Source organism: Labrus bergylta, chromosome 18 (assembly GCF_963930695.1).
Source record: "Labrus bergylta chromosome 18, fLabBer1.1, whole genome shotgun sequence".
Taxonomy (NCBI): Eukaryota; Metazoa; Chordata; class Actinopteri; order Labriformes; family Labridae; genus Labrus; species Labrus bergylta.
The window spans coordinates 1,867,626-1,887,002 of NC_089212.1; the positions used below are offsets into that span (position 1 = coordinate 1,867,626).

The following is a 19,377-nucleotide window of genomic DNA, read 5'->3' on the forward strand; positions in this document are numbered from 1 at the left end:
CACACACACACACACACACACACACACACACACACACACACACACACACACACACACACACACACACACACACACACACTTTTGTCACCCACAGAATCAATCCAGAAGTCACAGTGTCAGGCTCCTGTAAGGCCTGCCTCTCCACTGCTAATAGGAAATGCTCCCTAACATCTGTGGTCCTCCTCCCTATCTCCCTCTTTCTCTTGCTCTCTCTGTCTCTTTCCTGCTCCCTCTGTCTGTCTTCGAGCAGCAGAATAAATTGAATTAGAGCTCCACCACCCACTCCACAGGATCCTGCAGCCCTCTGTCAGATAGCTTAACAGAGAGTGGAAGAGAGAGAGAAAGTCACAGAGAGAAGATAAACAGAGGGCAAGAAGAAAGACAGGTATAATAACCCCCCCCCCCCCCCATCTAGTGTTACAGTGTGATAAAAGTTCAGATTTTCTTCTTTTTTTTTCCGGGGGGGGGGGATTTGTTGGGATAAGAGTGGCAATTAATAATGAGAGATAGGTGGAAATTCAGGACAGGTGGGATACTTCTGCCTCACATCAGTTTCCAACCATACACCCTATTATGGAATAGGAAATGATCTTTCATTATCAGGGTAGTAACACAAACACACAGCGAAGTCACAGCATGGACCAGATGGCACTTCCAACACTTTTCATTTGGCACTGATGCCACTACAGCAAATTAAATGTGAATAACTAAATGAGAGGCAGAGGTAGCTTTAAAATAGAACCCTTTTTCTTCCCCAGTCTTACATTGCCCAGTTTAAAATCTCAAAGAATAATCTGTGAAACAAATGCACTGCTATTCATCCTGTAGCTAATGGCACGGCAAACCACTCCTTTTAGGCATAAATCGGAGGCTAAATGCAACTAAAATGGAGTGAAAATCACCAGTTTCTCTCCCTTGCTCAGTCACCCACACTCTTTTTCTAGAGCCAGGGAAGCATTTGCATAATGCCGCCATATCCACGGGCCATTAGCACCAGCATGAGTGGCTCGTGTGCATAAATTTATTGCCTTGATCAATCAATGCGAGCCACTGTACCGGTACAAACTGATGCAACTCCAATCTAGCAGAAGATAGCGCCAAGGGAACAGAGGGGTGGGGAAACATGTCATGACCTGTCAGAGTCCTAAATTAGAGACAAATTAAACTCTAAAACAGACAATTCTTTCAAAAATATTAATTTGTAATTAAGACATTTTCCTGCTGATTTAGTAAACATTCATTTGAATAAATTCTCATTTGCTGAGAAACCAAAACATCTCATACAGCATATAGACTAAGCTACATTAGTGCATCAGTGCGGTATGGATACAGCAGCAGCATGGACGCCTGCAGAGAGTGGTAAAGACTGTAGAGAGGATTGCTTTTATCCTCAGGCTATCCGACTGATCAGCAGATCTAATCCACATTCCCTGCCGACACCTTAACCCCCACTCACCATTCAGGAAGCCTCACTTTGCTTCTTCTTCTTTCCTGATATTATTATTTCTTAAATTTTTAATTTTAGATTTGCACTTATTTGCATCTCCAGGTGACATTCAGAATGGGAGTCAATCAAAGCCTTTCAGATTTGTTTTCATTATGACAAGAATGCCTTTGTGACACTTGACTTGTCTTTGTGAGAACTTTTGTGAACAGAACCTACTTCGATGTCCACATGTAAAATTGATGTCATTATTTTCAGTGCAAGTGCTCTGGGAAACACATTTAAAGGGGTATAGATAGAAGACCAGGAAAATGCATACAGTCAATGCTCATTTTCAAATATCTTATACACTCAAAAACATGCCTAACTGCCTGACAAACAATTTGCCCGACCAGTTACTTTCTCCATTTTCATCTCATGGTCAGAGGGTCAGCAACATCAGTCTATATTTAGCACATATCCCACTGAAAAAACAATGAATCCTCATTTTTGCTATTTTGAATCTCTGTGTTGTGCCTCCATCATAGAGAATATGTTACAGCTAATGAACCAAGCAGTAAAATCCAAAATCATGAATCAAAGAATCATTTATTTGTGTTTCTGGGAGACATCCATATTTAGGCTTCAATTTTATGCTTAAACCTTCCAGCCATTTAATATTGAATTACAAATGTCCATATATATATATATATTTCATTTTACCTTTATTTATGCTCGAGAAATCATTGAGGGCAAGCCCTCATTTACAATGACATCGAGAGTACAATTAAAACAAATAAGAGACAAAAAAGACAAAAAACAACGAAGACAAAATACATAGATTATAAGACCAGAAGAATAAGCAGTAGGCAGGCAACAGCAGTTAATAACATATAATAACATATAAACATCATTTTGAGATGTTAAGCCATGAAGGCAATAACAGGCAGAAATATCCAATTTTGCCTATGAGCGATCTGTTGTAAAGGAAGTCAGTTTAAACAGATTTTCAACCTATTTGATGGTGTTTCTGCCTAGATTCCAAATAAGTCATGTTGTCAATACAATGTTTACAGTAAACAAAGTTATCTTGCAGTGAGGATTGCTCAGAATATGCTCCAACCAACACAAAGATTTTAAGAGCTGCAATGGATAAAAAATGTCAGCCTGTAAGCGAGAACACAAAATCAAATGTTAAGGGGTGTTTATGATGTTTCTCAATTTGTAAATGAAATATGTTAATTTGGCAAAGGAAAATAAAGGCCACAATAAATTAGCAAGGGAGCAATATGTAAATCATTATTGATATCAAATTAGAGAAATCCAAAGTCAGTGTGGAGGTGGATGTTGAATGGAGAGTATTGACTGAAATCACTACAGTGGACTGTTCAGCAGTCTAGGAGGACTGTTTAATGGAACTGCAATGTACTGAGCCTCTGCTCCATTCACTGGTGTTAGATATCCAGTATTGTATGTCAGGACAAGCGCATGCACGCACACGCACACACACACACACACACACACACACACACACACACACACACACAGGCACAAGTGTCATCACTTGAAACGTATAGCTCCGTGCATGAACACACAAAGGTTACACACAAATTTAGAGGACAATGCACAAGCGCCATCATCATCGTCTGGCACTGTGCCAACAAGGTGGGGTAGTGGTTCAGGGCACGCGCACATGTGCGATATAATGTTGTCAACAGATAATGCGCATTCAAATTTTAGTCCAAACTTGCAAACTGTTACCCTACACCATATATACCTTACAGGTACACACCGAAACATTAGACTACACTGTCTCTTCTGTCACTCAACTCTATTAAATTCACAGGCTTTATTGGCGAGTCTCTCTCTCTGTCTCTCCCTCTCTCGCTCTCTCGCTCTCTCAGTCCAGGTGCAGTGTTGGCGCACAAAAAGGCGCAGTGGGCGCAGTGTAATAGTACTTTAACAACTGGTCTAAAGGCTGCTAAATGTATCCTGTAGACTCCGTGAACCTCTAAAATGGTTTACGGATGCTGAAGACATGCTGCGCGCGCACCTAAGTTCTCTTTCTTATTGGCGTCGGCAACACGCGCTCCTGCGTGCACACGCGCGTGCACACAGACACACTGACGTTAACTCGTAGCTCTCAACTGGGTGCAGAGCCGCTGAAATGAAGCCTACTTAAACTAGCCGAACTCAGCGTCCAACAACCGCCGTCTCAATTGCTCGTGTGCCTCCATACAGATGGAGAGAGAGAGAGAGAGAGAGAGAGAGAGAGAGAGGGAGAGAGAGAGAGAGCGAGGGAAAGACCTTTTAACTTATACCGGGCTAGTTTTGACCTTGCCCATGCTCTGTGATAGGTTTCATGTGCAACCACCAACATTAGCACCCTCTTTATACCCCCCCCCCTCCCCCCACCCACACCCCTCCAAAAAATGCACCCTCTCTGCCGCCCCACGCCCCATTTCAACATCAAGACTAGATATCTATACAGGAGGATATAAATAACTCCACACCTGCCGTTTTTTTTTTTTATCCCTCAGCAACCACCTTTCATTCGCTCCACCATCACAGTCAGAGCGAGAGAGAGAGAGAGAGAGAGAGAGAGAGAGAGAGAGAGAGAGAGAGAGAATTTGACGACTTCAACGAAAGAACATAGCTGGACAAGAAAACTCATCGGTCATTTTGCACGAATGAATAGACAGGAGTTTAAACTTTACCTCTTTCCGGGTGTCACGGTTCCTGCGTACTGTGTCAGTGCGAAATGGTCTTCCAAAACACCATAATTAGAAAGATAGTGTTGACTGTAGTTATAACTCCACACAAATAGGTTCCAGATAAGAGAATATGCCCCATATATATACCGAGGTAAGGATTGGAAATATCCTGGTTGCTAATTCCGTATGTATGGGTTTATTTTTCAATCCTGTCTTCCAGAGGGGTGCGTCCGTTTTGCATTCTCACAGCGCCCGACGACTACATCCCCCTCTTCTTCCTCCTCTCTCTTGCTCTCTCTCCCCGTCTTTTTCTCCCGGTCTCATCCCTCCATCCGCGGGTTGAGGAAAGAATCAAATCCGAGAGAAACTGAGACTATCCCCCCCTCCTTCCCCTTTAACGGCTTCTTGTCTTCTCTTTTTCACCTCTTCTTCGCAGTAGTGTCTCCTTCCTCTCCTTCACTGTCGGTCGCTGTGCTTCAGCAGGTGAAATAGGAAGGAATTCCACAGAAAGATAAAGTATCCCAGATGAAAAGGGCGTAAAAGTCTAATTATTCCAACAAATCATCCCCACGCGTCAGGCAGAGTTTGAAGGTTGATTCACACTCCTGAAAATCCACAGTAGCACCTCTCCTGGTTGGACGCCTTTAAAGCTTTTTAAATGAAGCTTGTTTTTTTTTTGGAAAGACACTTCACAGTCGCAAGCTTCTACCTCTCCCCCCCCCTCTTTCTCTCTCTCCGTGTCCTGCTTACGTCGCTCACCCTCCGTTAACTCGACTCCGTGCGCCTCCACTGCAGTATGTAACAGGACAAAAGATCGCAATTTTTAGAGACAATAAAATAGGAGCAGGTAACATCCCGGTACAACCGACGTCCGTTACACACACCGAAATCCCCACTCAACTGTCCCGTTGATCCTCAATCCTCCCCACCGGTCGCTTCTGCTGTACCGTTAATCCACACAGCGCAGCCGGCAGGACATCCGTCGAGTTAGCTCAAATAGAAGACCTTGATTTCCTGCTGTTACTTTCAAAATAAAACAAATCTGTTGGTCACTAAATTACGACTCCTGAACCTGTTTCTGACACCAGACGGGTATGGAATCAGTCAAGCTGTGTCTGACTAAAAACTGCCCCAGTTTTTTCAAAGTGTCACAGAAGCTCCAGCTTTATTCTGGGTAGCCAGCCTATGTGAAAATGTTGCCCATTGCAAAAAATATTAAAGGACATGCATCAACAAATAGCCTACAAATCCATGCACACCTTTTAACCTTTAACTTTTTAAGCTTATATTTAACTTCAATATATTTGTATATTATGTGTTGCAGTAATAAATGGAGACATCAGGCTATATGTGATGAACACATTACAAAGACAGAAGGTGTTGGCTGTGCACATTGAAAAAAGGGAACCACAACCCAACTAGGAAGTACTGCAGCCATGCATTTAACGAGAAGCACTGAATTAGTTAAGTTTACATAGTATAAGGGTGACATTTATAGACTGTACAATGCATGGATATATTCTCCATGATGTAACCCATTGGTTTCTGAAGTAGAGTTTTGAGGCCCAACAATGGCGGACTTCATATCTTTAGTGCTGTCTCAAACTGTCTTTCTGTCAGTGTACAAAAAAGAGGTAGAACTTAGGTATGCCGTTAGCCTCCCAGTAAACAACTTCAACCGCCACGCCTCTAGCAACACATAACTATTATCATTTCTAAAAAAATAATAATCATTCAACCCAGGCACAGTGTAGCCTATCAATCAAGACATGAGCTTTGCCCACCAAAAGTTTTTTATTTTTCCACCAGACCGTAAACATGTCTGTTCCTGCTGTCAAACTGGGGACTTTAACATTGGTGTTAATAGGACACCCAGGTCTCTGGCATCCAGTCTCAAGTGGACACCAGAGTTTGTTTTTTTCAATTTCCATATTGGTTTAATTTTTCAACCCCAGGGGTTGTTGCAATTGTTTGCTTGGTCCATGCATCTTAATCACATCATCAAAACAACTCTAAAATATATTATGCAGAAGTAATATTATGCCAGACTGTACATTTATGGGATTGTAGATTTTAGCAATGATGATGCTTTGAAATCAGTAATGTCAAACTTCCTACTTTTTGGCTGTTATACCTTCAATACAGAGAAAATAATTCTGGTGGCATGAATTTACCCCAGCTTGCTTTGCCAAACCCAAACTCAAAGGCATACCTTGTTTTATAAATGCGATTGGCACTTGGTGATTTTATTTTGAAGTAGTAATCACAGTATTTCCGGGCTGCGCATTAATAACCCCGTTTCGCTTGACGTAGCTTTGAGCGCTGCATGGAAGTTGTTGAGAGCCTCCTTATTTTGCTATATCGCGTAATATAGAAGCCACAACATGCTCTGTGAGGAAAATATTCAAGTTATTAGGGAAGCTTTATTAGCAGGCCTTTGTTTTGTCTCCCACCGGATATAGTGTAGGCTACTTATATCCTAGCTCTCAGTCATGCATCGTCGATAAAAGTGAAGCGTGGAATAAGGGAGAACGCTCGCCTTCCCTTCTGTTCTGTCCCATTTGGAAGTATACAGCACCCTAACAAAGAGCTTAAAGCACACGTCACATCACATTTCTCTACTGTGGCGCTGATAAGTTGTTTCTGTGTGTGAAGGGGGAGGACGTCAGACTGCCCTTTGAATCCTAAATATATCCGCTGTTATGGGCTACAGGATATTGTAAATGGTGTGTATGTTAAAGAGATGCTAAAGGAGAGGAGGAGAGAAGGGAAAAAAAGTCCAAACTGTTTGTGAATGGGTCTCCATCTCGTATTTTCTAAAGATATTTGGATTCAAGTGTGGATTTTTTTTTTTTTAATTAAGCTTGCAACTGATATTAGATAGGCTTGGTTCACATGGGGTTTATTGAGCTGATGCATCTGATCTATCATCTAAGAGACTGTATCAGTGTCATAAAACTAAATTGGAGATATGAGGTTTCTGCATTTGGCTGATAGGCCTGATGGTTGTCTGCAGAAACAAAGTCCTGGAGGTATACAGCTTGAGTGTCTGAGCCAGAGAGATATAAGACCAGTTGATTCAGTGTGGAGCAGGATATATGATTCAACTACACACCTTAAAAAGGCTACATTTTTAAATTCATTATGCAGTCTTATTTTGCACTCCTTTAAAATATTTTTTTCCTTTTTGCTATGTATGTTAGGAAAACAGGAGGAATTGGCTTGTTCACAATATTCCCCTGAGTATTAGGATTGTTTTTTTTAATCACCAATTAATCAGTAATTGTTAAAGCAAAATTTGGCGTGGCCTTTTTTTTAACTAAACAGTTGAACGTCCTGCAGCTTGTGACCAGGGTAACCTCAGTGCTACAGAATGATTGGCCATGACAATAAACCAGCATAATCTAAGCTTCAGGCTACTGCCAATCAGTTTATTGATGATCTCTTAACAGTTGTTAAAGCCATTGAGACATTGTCAGGGGGCTGCCGGGATAGCTTCCTGCTGAAATCACTATTCATTTGTTAGCTGGGTGCTCATAAATCTGGGTAGTCGACAATTGATTAACCACTTAAAACCTAATCAGGCTTTTTTTTTTCTAGTTGTGTCTGAATCCTATGATAAAATCTATCCTGTAATACCACTTTGTTACAGCTAAGGGACACTTGGGTGTAATAAAAATCCATTTGTATTGCTTTACAGTGCCATAGCATAAAGTGAACACAGTCCACAATGTCTGCAGGGGCTTGATAGAATTGCAACATTTGCTGGACCATGAGCAGCTTTTTTGACCTTCAATTTTGACATTTGAGCTCTACATATGTACAGGAAGCTGCTTATTAAGCAGTCTTCTACACTTACACTGGTTCTAATTCAAAACAGGCCATTCCTTATTTAACATGTAGGTTAATGTGTCAACCTGGTTTGGGTTATGTCTTAAAATAGCAAGGGTAAGTTTACTGAAGGAGAGCACCTATGGTTGCAGGGATTGCATAAGCAGCTGTAGCTCTACTGAAGACTTCCAATTCAGTAATCTGGCTCATTTAAAAGTGTTGTGTATGATTGGCATAAAAAACTGGGCCTCATTTTGTTGTCAGAGCAACAATGTTTGGCTACTGTACTAAGGCAGGTTTCCCATAATTATAGTTCCTACTGCAGCACGCAATGGAGACCCAACCTCTGCCAGGTCATTGTGGCTAACTACATGTTTTGACAGTCTGAGGGAATAAAAGAACAGACTTCTCCTTAGCCTGCCATTAAAATATTTTATCTTGATTAAAAACACCACTCCAGTATATCTGACTGAAAGTGACATCTGACATTCTGATACTGAAAACCTTAACCAGCTAAAGTTAACTAACAAGCACTCACCTATGCTTTGATGATTCATTCATCACTTCCCAAACAGCAGCATTATTGACCCAACCTCACTGAAAATACAGAAAGCTGTCTGCAGGCTTTCACCCTGACAGCAGTGAAAGAAGAAGTATTAGTCACTAGATAGATGTAGAAATCATCAAATTGAAGTAATGGATAGGATTGTGCTTTGTTAGAGATTAAAGATTGGGCCCAAAAGTTACTCTATCTGAATATCTCAGTTTCTCTGTGGCTGTCAGGTGATGAAAACATTTTTCTTTTTAGCAAGATGGAAAATTAACAAGCTGCGGCTTCACAGTGCTCAATGAGACACCACTTCGTGGAGAAATCTGTTTATTGATGGATGGATTTCAGGGACTTCACAAGATTTCTCTGCAGACAATGATACAAGTGACAAGTGATTATTGCGATGTTGTCTTGGCTTCCAAATGACCAAAGATCTCAGCAGATCAGTACAAAAAGTGTCATTTTTCATAAATCAAAAATCCCACTCTTCTAACAGCTGTAAAATATATAATAAAGGCAGCTGTTTCCTAACAAGCACAGTGTCACAACTGGTCACTCACCAACAAGCTTGACAACCTCAGCTACTTAAACTGTAGGCCTCCAGTGAAGCCGATCAGGGCATTGATTGTCTAATCATCTGGGGACCTTGTTGGAATTGGTGTTAAGACTGAAATAATTGGATGGCCTGGAAAGAAATCCCGTCAGTGAGCATGGATCAGTGATCAGGAAAGGTGGACATTCAGCAACAAATGAAAGAAATAGTCTAGTGGACTGTAAGGTTGAGTTAGGCAACTATGATTTGGAGATATTGATTTTATAGAACGTTTCTTTTAAGAGAAAATATCCATTTAGAACATTTTTTGAACATTCCTGTTATAACTTCAGGATGATACTTGTACAGCTTGTATCACTTTGACTCTACATTGTACTGCAATCCCATAACTTGTACTTTTCTATCTGGACTTTTGAGAGATAATCCTTTCAGTTGTCTTTACCTACCAGCGTATGAGTGGGATAGATAGAGAAGGCTGCCACAAGAGCTATAAAATCCCTATCCCGGGTATCATTTGTGTCATAACTCTATCTAAAAAGCTGAAGATGGGAGCACAAAGGCACTGTCAGTATCATTATAAGCTGCTGAAGTTTAACCTTCTGTCACTGTGAATCCAGCTATTGATTAGCTGTTATGGCTATTGCAGACGGCAGCAGGTCATATTGGCTGAAATCCTTTGGCACACAGATGAGTGGTCAGGAAAAGCACACACTCAGCAATGACTTAAAGCCTCAATGCAGGATTTTTTTTTTCCATTGCATCCATTAGGCACACATTCATTTTCCCTTAGTGGGCGGCAATGGCCTCAGAGATAACATTAAGAGCTCGTAATTGTTCTGAAATGTTCACAGGGCAATGCTGGACTCACTAGAGGTCCCTATCCAGTCATCTCAATAAAGCCACGCTCAACACTCGACCCAATAAACACCAATACTATACTATACTACAATAATAAACGTGTTTCAGTGTGTTACATCCACTGCAACACTGAGATGTTCAACTGTGATATACATAACAAATAAGAGGGAAATAGCTTTGGATTCCTAAAAACACAATTTTCCATTCACATAATTGTATCCATTTAACCTCCAACACAAGTCACACAGATGCAGACAATGAACATCATTACTTCTGCAATGCAAGTTACAAACTAACAGTTATCACAGATGGCTTCTACTCTCTGGTTGAGAGACGACCGACTCTACCAACAGAGCCACAGCCGCCCCAAGTCCATGCTACTGTCTTATCCTATTCTTCCTGTAAAAAGGAACAAATGAGTACGATTTTCTTTTCTTGCTAATAAATTGAATGTCACAACTAAGCAGTAAAAAAATCGTACCAGTCCAGTTTGCATTCTTTCCAGGTGTCTTTGCCACCTCAACACATTAACCTATAACATCACTTTAAGGGGTTTGTCACAGGTCACTTGTTCATCTGTTTAGCCCAAACACACAACTCTGTTTTATTTTCTTCGCACAAGGAGTATGACATGACATTTTAATGGTGACCCTCCACATTGAAAACAAGTTTGAAATTAAAGTTGTGGGAAATGGCTGCTGCTATCGACCTTTCAGGAGGGGTCTACAAATATCAAAATAATTATAGAGTCTACAACACATCCCCAAACAAATATTTTTATTGGGAAGTCACACATCATCACAATGTACTATGGAGTCCTGTAAAGTGAGTGTTTAGGGTACTAGTGACAGTGGCTGTGCTTCTGAATGATGAAAGAGATGATCAGAACAAACTGAAGAAACAAATATTACTACAGTTATTTAAATCAAAGCTCATAAATACATGCAATGTCATAACAATTGATGGTGCAACCAGTGCAATACACCAGGGCCAAAGCGCTTCGGAGTGCCCATAGCAACTGTCAGTAGATGTTATGTAATTACAGATGGTCTGTCTGCACTCTGTTAAGTAGGATATAGTATTAATGTTGTTACCTCTCAGATGATGGAAATTGTGCATCTACTGTGAGTCAGTGATTAAATTTAGCCACCATGCCATTAATGAGTCATGATGTCTGCAGGTTAATGTATCCACATATACTGTCATGCATAATGTGTAGGCATATATGAAGCGCCTGTGCTTTTTAGTCATAGCTACTTTTTTTAATCCTCATCAATACACAGTGTAAGCTGCTTATTGAAGCGATTTTGGATGTTAGGTGATTTAATAAAACCAGGCTGAGATGGTTTGAAGCAGACTCTTAAAGCAGCATGGATAAATGTAGCACTCTGGCTGCTGTCCGTGGTGCTGATCAGAGGCCGGTTTGTATGACAGTTTCATGGTGTCTTTCTGCATGGTGACATAAATCGTCTGACTTGGAATTACCTGTGGTGGTTGTGTGTGTCCATGTGTGTGTTTGTGCAAATAAGTGTTCTCATCGGTTTACGGGGCAAGGGGAGAGAACAAAAATTATATTTGCACCGGGGCCCAGCACAAGTACTTTAAGCTGCTAAATACATGTAATATTAGGTTTAGCTTCCAGTGAAAAAACTCACATAGAAGAGTCAGCAAACTCAGAAGTACTCTCAGCTTGGTGGGGACAATTGCTTTTAGCAACAGTGTGCACAGTTTTAACAATAAAATTGACCTCTCTTTTTTAGAAGTGTCATTGTAGACATGTAGACATGATGCTTTCAGGTACTCAATGAAACTTTGAGCAGTACAGCAATCAGTTGTGATACTATTAAACATTCTGGTTATTGACAATACTTTGCAAACAAATACACGTTGACATAGTTAGGCATAAAAAAGTATCACTTTCACAGAAGTACCTGTAATGAGTTATCCCACATGGCCTTTATTGATCCTGTTGTGGATCTCTAGGTAATGAGAGTTCAGAGAGAGAGAGAGAGAGAGAGAGAGAGAGAGAAACCTGCTGTGCTAAAAAAGAAGCAAGGCTTCACATCAGCAAACTGTTCAGCAGTTTTAGTTTAAACAGCCTCAGAATAGCTGTTCTGTTCAGAACCATGGACAGAGGCAGAGTGACATCAAAATCACACTTGTGCTTTTATAAAAATAATAAATTGAACCAGACATGCAACCAAACAAAACGGTGAAAGTCAACTCTGTTTGATTGTATTTTTCTCAACATGCTAGTAAGCTGGTATAAATGATAAATAAAATTCAGCTTAGATTGCACTTTTCTAGTGTTCTGACTGCTAACACTTTTACACCACAGGTCACACCTACACATTCACACACTGATGCCAGAGGCTGCTGAGCAAAGAGACCATCAGAAGTAACTAATCCAATTCATAGACATTCATACACAGCAGACAAAGCAACGGGAGGAACTTGAGGTTAAGTGTCGTTAGAGATGTGGCTGCAGGAGATGGGGATCGAACCCCCAACCCCCAAAATGACAGACTCTACAAATTGAGCATCAGCCACCCAGTACAGTATTCAGGCTTACACCCAATAATCATGCATGACTCCGTATGGTAACTTTTTTATAGCTCTTAAACACATGACAAAACATCATAGATGATATACAGAACTCTGGTATAAAACAGTTTGTGTCAATGAGCAATTTAAATAAATTTATTAAAACAATTGGAGCCTATTACTTGGACAAACTAAATGCTAACGTCGGGTGATTTTCAACCACGCAATTGTGGTCACATGATTTTCATTGTGTTGCTGCTGTCTGAGTTGCGTGGGTCCTTGTGTAGTTTCAGTCTGCTCACTGACGTCATTGAATGTAGGCATTCTTAAGTAGGCATGTGTTCGGGTGATTTTCACCAAACGTTAGTCATAGAGAGTAAAATATTTCCCACAGTTGTCAGTGATGCAGGGAGACTGTGCCTTCACCGGACAAGGCTCACATGTCACAGGAACAGGTGGACCCAAGAACAAGTTCCCAGCTCCATCCTTTTTTTTTTGTGGAATTTTTTGTGAACAATTCCCTAATTTTCACAAATTTTATAGACTTTGTATACGGTCGCCCCATGATACCTTGTTTTCATTTTATGAGGTGTCGTATAGGGCAAATAAAAGAAGAGTATTTAAATTTGCCATGTTTTGTTATACTTTAATATATTTTGATGGGAAGTACGTTTTATCGGGTAAATTATATCGGGTAAAATATACCTGATGTTAGTGATGGTGTTACCAAACTGTAAGTTCAAGGGTTAAAAAAAGTCAGCAACATCAGAATGTTCAAACTGTAGAATTGAATGATTACAAAATATAAAATGAATCTATTATCTCTCAAACTGCAACAACATGAAGAGAAAAATGTCCTGTGGTGAAGATCTTTCATGCTAACGTTGTCTTTTAATGATTCTGATGCATCTGTGTTTTAAGGGGTATATACAGATACGGTCTGAGGTTCATTAGCAGCTGAGGGTTGAGAGCTCTGTGACACATTCTGTTTTGTGCAAGAATAATAAGGTTGAGAAACACTTTCTCTCCATACCAGAGCACACACACAGAAACACAAATCCACTCACACAGTATGGCAGAAACTTCACAGCTATCTTTGCACATAGAATGAAAATTAAATTCTCCTCACCTTCTGAGGCAACATAACCCATAATGAAGCTGCTGTGTACAGTGCATATACCTTTCTTCTTTCAGGCAGTATTGAGTCCAATTAGAGCTGCTCTGATTCACGTTCTATAAGAAGGGTTTGTGTGGACTGCAAGAGTGAAGGGGGCGTAAGTTGTGAAAATCACTCACACAGAGCGGTCAGGGCTTCAGTGGTTGTGTGCTTTGTGCGTCTGTAGCTGAGCAGTGCATCTCACTCATTCAGCTGCTCACTGGATACATTCACAGGGTTAGCTTACTGAATCAGCCTGTCAGTGCATCATTTCACATGTATCTTACTCCACTATTGATTGCAATATCTGAACCTTGGTTTTGGCTTATGTAATGATTTTTAATTCTTGAAGTTAAGTGCTGATCTTTAGATCCACTAGTCCATTAGGTCGAATGCTTACATTTGCTTCAAGGATGAACCTTGCTTGAGGAGTGAGTACAGAACAATTTAGTTTGACATGAGTTTTGTGAACATAACACCGTGTCATGGTTTCCAAAACTGACCTAAAATCTGAAAATAGATTGATTTCACATGCAGGTCATTCTGTCTCTTTTCTCAACACTGTAATCTTCTGCTTTCCCTGTCTGCACCTCACATTTATATGCTTTGTTTCGTGTTATAATTTACATTTAATACATGGTAGCTTTTTGCAGCTGTAATGCCCAACAGGCTTTCTTTAGAAACTGCATTTAATTTCAATATTCACCTGTGGGCAGCTGTGGATCTGTGGTGGAGTCGGTCGTCTGTCAACCGGAAGGTCAGGGGTTCAATCCTCAACTCCTGCAGCCACATGTCACATCCTTGGGCAAAACCCTTAACTCCAGTTTGCTCCTGCTGCTTGGTCAACTGTGTGGACACTTTACATTGCAACCTCTGCCGTGATTGGCTGTGAATGTGTAGGTGTGACCTTAGAGTGTAAAAGCGCTATGAGCAGTCAGAAGACTAGAAAAAGGGCTTTACAAGATCAAGTCGGTTTACTTTGAACTTTAGATTTAATTGGGAGAGTTATGTGTTGATCCAAGCATTAACTGTTACAGAAGTGAGATTGTCTACAGGAAAAAATTACACCGCTTTTATTCAGGGAACCAGAGTGGAAGTACCATAAATGTTCAATTAATAGCTCAGGTTTTTATTTCCTTCAGTCTATGAAAGGAACAGGAAAGATGGGAAAGATTATAAAACTCTAAATGTAGACAAAAAATAACATTTAAGTGTGTACAAAATGAGGATATCGATAAACAAATTAAATTACAAATCACTGATTTGCTCTTTCATTGTTTAAGACAGCCCATCCATTCCAACCTGCTGCACTGTGGGGGAGAGAAGGATACACCCTTGTTAATATATGTTTGGGCCACAAACGAATCAACACTAAATATGAAGGGGGCTCTAATGAAGCCCTGCTTTATATGTCAACAAGTGCAGCAACTCCTCGTAAAAGAGACTTGGCTTTTATTTGAAGTTTACAGGAAGAGCTACTCCTTCTTTTAGTCAAGGTAGATACGACTTTTGAATGCCACCACATAAAATATTGCACCTCTTGAATTACCAGTAATGTCTTTGTTGCTCTGTACTCTGGAGAACACTAATGAAGGTGTCACTTTCTTTGAGAAAGTGAGTTAATGGAACATTCATTTCTTCTTTTTGCAAAAAATCATTTGAACTTAAAAATACACATGTTAAGACCTACACTAAGGAGACAAGAACTTCTTGGCAAAACTACATCTTCAGTTGAATAGAAAAACCTATGTTATATGTATTTTCACACTGGGAGTAATAAATTAACACGGACTGATCGAGCAGTACCTGCTGTAGATTTTTTCAATTGATTGCTATCTTACGAGTGTGATGTTTTTTTTTTTTTTTTTTTCCATTTTCTTCTTTTCAACATACATTTCTCTCTTTATCTGTGAGCACTGCCACACGCCTGTCTCTGTACATACATATCTCCTGGTGTTGTTTGTCATGTTCACATTGTAGTGTGACAGTGTGTGTGTGTGTGTGTGTGTGTGTGTGTGTGTGTGCTTGACTCTGTGAATACTTACCTAAGCCAGGTACATGCTCCATTTATGAGGAGATCTGCTCCTTACTCTCTGCCTTGCAACGTTATCTACCCTGCCACAGATAAGGCTTCTTAAAAGTGTGTAGTTGTGCGCTGGTGTGTCTCTGTGAAAGAGAGAGAGAGAGAGAGAGAGAGTGTGTGAGCACTCTGCCAAACAGATAAGCCTTCCCGGGAAGCCTCTTATTCATGCAGCACCTAACAAGACAAGGCCATAATCACTCCGAAACCGTCTTTTGCTTGTTTACAATTCATGACCGGAGTGCTCGCTCGTGTTTACATATGTTTATGAGTGTGTCGTCATTATTGTGTATGATATGTGCGTCACAGGGTGTGTAACTATCCTATCTGTGCTCACACATGCTGCCTGGGTGTGTAGACATATTTGCCTTTTTTTGTATGGATGGTGGTGCCTCTGTATTGTGCTGTGTGTCTGTGGTTGTTTCTCTGTGTGTGTGTGTGTGTGTGTGTGTGTGTGTGTGTGTGTGTGTGTGTGTGTGTGTGTGTGTGTGTGTGTGTGTGTGTGTGTGTGTGTGTGTGTGTGTGTGTGTGTGTGTGTGTGTGTTTGTGCACCCTGACAGATAAGCCTCCCCTGCAAGCCTCTTATTCGTTCAGTGGCGAACAACAACAAGGCTGGCATTACTAATAAACTCAGCTTCTACGCTCCGATATGAGCAACGAATTCAGAGTTTCTCAAAGAGGTTCATACGGGCAAGGCTGATGCATCCTAAGCCCCCCCGAAAAAACATTCATATTTCTGGAGAGGAACAAGGAGGAGAGAGGCAAAGTAAAAGAAAGAGTGTTAACATGCAGAGAGTGTGATAGATTAATGTGTAAAGCAGAGCTCAAACTCACAGAAAAAACACTCCATGACTAATGGAGGAGTGTGTCACCACTTTATGTTTCTTCACCATACAACATGTGTTATTTTCTTTATTTTACTTTTTGGCACTCATTTTTTTTGATAAAAAACTGTAAAAATCTCCATTTTGTTTTGTCAAAATAAAGATGGTGATTATGAACAGTAATAAAGAGCAGTTTTCATTTTACATTCATTTTCAACAGTATGATTCACTTATCATAGCTATACTAGTAGTCTCCGGTATTGATATATTTTCATTATAAACAATGGCTCAATGCCAGAATTGGCTCTGTGGGGAAAAACACTGTCTGTACACTGGCTGTATAGTAAAGTGCTTTTTGCCTTTGTAAAATTGATTTTAAGCAGAGCTGACTTTACACCAGTCAAATTCAAAGGTAGAGCTGGTGATATGTTGAAGTTTTCATAATTAACATCACAATTAAAGAACAAAGCATCGATCTCTCCTACAAGTATTTTTTAAGCTAAAGCCAGAAAAATTGGATTCCTCATCATCACAACTTCATTGATGTACTAAAACTATTAATGAGGCGCGCAGGTGCATTGAGTGATGAACAGACATGGTCCTGCTACATAAAAACACATACAGTTAGACAGTGGGCGTATTAATCCAGATGAAAATAGTCCCCCAAAATCCTCATGCCATTGGTTGGCTACAGTGCCTAGTTAGTTTTTTACCATCATCTTCAGTGAATGGATTGTCATGAGGATCAAAATTAGCAACTTGTACAGTAACTATTTATTTGCAATAATTCAAACATAGATGTTTTTTGGATAATAGAGTTGTGAAGATGAGATTTACGCTTAAGATAAGATAAGTTATTCTTTATTGTCCCCAGAGTGAAATTTGATTTGGACTCATTCCTGCAGTTACAAGAAAATAAAAATACAAAAATGGAGATCATACAAAACATGTACAAATCATATAGATGAAAACAGATTCCTGCAGCATGGACATATTGACATATTGCATGGCCATATGGCACATCCTACACAGTGATGGTTTTAGAGTCTCTTGGGGCCTTAGACAAAAATGAATTTGGGGGCCCATCAATCAGTGTTCATCACCATCATGTCTGCCATTGTCCCAACGCTTACTTTCTTTGTTCTCTCCTATAGATGGATAATTCCTCTTAATTTTTCTGTGTTGACTTTCAAAGACAATTTTTGGTTTTCACAGCAATATTGCATGTGACACAAGAGTGAGTTCTGTCAGATGGGGCCCCCTTAGAGAGGTTTTCTACTGTCATTGCAAAATTTGCACATTTTGGGCCACTGCTTTGGTTTAAGTTTGTGAGCCCTCAGGGGCCACCTACTGGTCTGAGACCCAAAGCAGTTGCCTGCCTTGCCTGTTGACAAGCAGCGCCTCTGATCCTACATTACCTTTAATTCAGAATTTAAATCTCTCAGAACATGTATTATTTCATTATAATTATGAACATGTCAGATTTTCAGCTATTATTTATTTACAGTTTTCACTTCAGTTCGCCCACTTAATCTCACAGCCAAAAAGCAATAATGCAACCAAAAGACATCAGACACATCTCAGGATCAACACTTCTACAAGAATGCTGAAATCATCCTTGTCCCAATCGGAAAAAATAAAAAAAATCCTCTACCATTATAATAAGACAAAATGAATTACAATAATTTAAAAAAATAAAAAGCTTTGTTTCTGATTTTCTGATCAAATAAAAGAAAAGTGAACACACCATACAGTTTTGGGATAGCACATGTACAATTTGAAACAGTATTGGAAATAGTAGAGATACAGAAAATTGGAATTATTTTTCTATTGGTTTGTGTTTAATTGAGAATCTATCCATCCATTTTTCCTCGTGCGAGCTCTGGATCTACCCAGGGGTCTCCTCCGAGTTGGGCGTTCCCTGAATACCTCCAAAGGGGAGAGACCAGCAGGCATCTTAATCAGAAGCCTGAGCCACCTCAACTGTCTCCTTTCGATGCAAAGTATTAACGGCTGTACTCTGAACTCCCCCCTGAATGTCCGAGCTCCTCACCCCATCACTGAGGGCGAGCCCAGCCACCCTCCGGAGGAAACATATTTAGGCCGCTTGTATCAGCAATCTTATTCTTTTGATCACTACTCATAGCGAATAACCAAAGGTGAGGGTTGGAAAGAAGATTGACTGGTGAGTCAAGAGCTTTGACTTCAGGCCCAGCTCCCTCTTCACCACAACATTACTGCCAACCCTGAGCAAATCTGTCTGCTGAAATAAGCGGCCATCCAATGCATTTGGTGTCAAAGCAATAAAGTGATAAACACATTAGTCCATAAACATTGTTATTGTGCTTACAGTGTGTACTCTGGGTTTTACTAAAAAGTGAACCCAAATCAGTTCAGTTTTACCACCTTTAATTTGATTGCATTGAGTTGGCAAACGTCCTGTGAAAAAAAAGGGCTAGGAACCAAGCACGATCACGATTCCACAGAAAGCTTCAACGTAGGCACAACCTTGCTATGTCTTCAGTAGGCATCACAGACGAAGAAAGTCAGAGAGATAGAGGAGGCTGTGAGTGGGAGAAGGAGAACAGGATAGAGTGAGTCAGCCCACTATGCTTCTGTTTTAGATGGAAGATGTATGTGTAGCAAAACCTATATAGACACTTTGAGTCTAATGGTGAATCTGGTTGTGTGGTTTATGAATGCACTCAAAGTCAGAAAACGCTCTTTGGCTCTATAATCTTCTCTAAATTCCTGAAAGCATTTCCCTTTTTCTGTTAAGGCAGAAGAAATATAAGAAGTCATATGGAAAATGTATCATTCAAACATGTTTGGACATGGTACCTT

At 40.2% G+C, this 19,377-nt stretch overlaps 1 protein-coding gene across 4 annotated transcripts in view; it reads right to left on the reverse strand.

The window, feature by feature from the left end:
• lrfn5a (leucine rich repeat and fibronectin type III domain containing 5a) overlaps positions 1–15,795 on the reverse strand; it is a 141,593-nt gene extending 125,798 nt beyond the window's left edge. For 2 of the 4 annotated variants that reach the window (XM_020648464.3, XM_065966414.1), the window contains exon 1: positions 4,141–5,127. The gene's annotated coding sequence lies outside the window, so the exon portion shown is untranslated. Of the gene's footprint in view, positions 1–4,140; positions 5,128–14,335; positions 14,356–15,674 lie in introns of those variants that run through there. The other 2 variants (XM_065966415.1, XM_065966416.1) reach the window with 2 other exon arrangements.
• Positions 15,796–19,377: the final 3,582 nt, after the last annotated feature.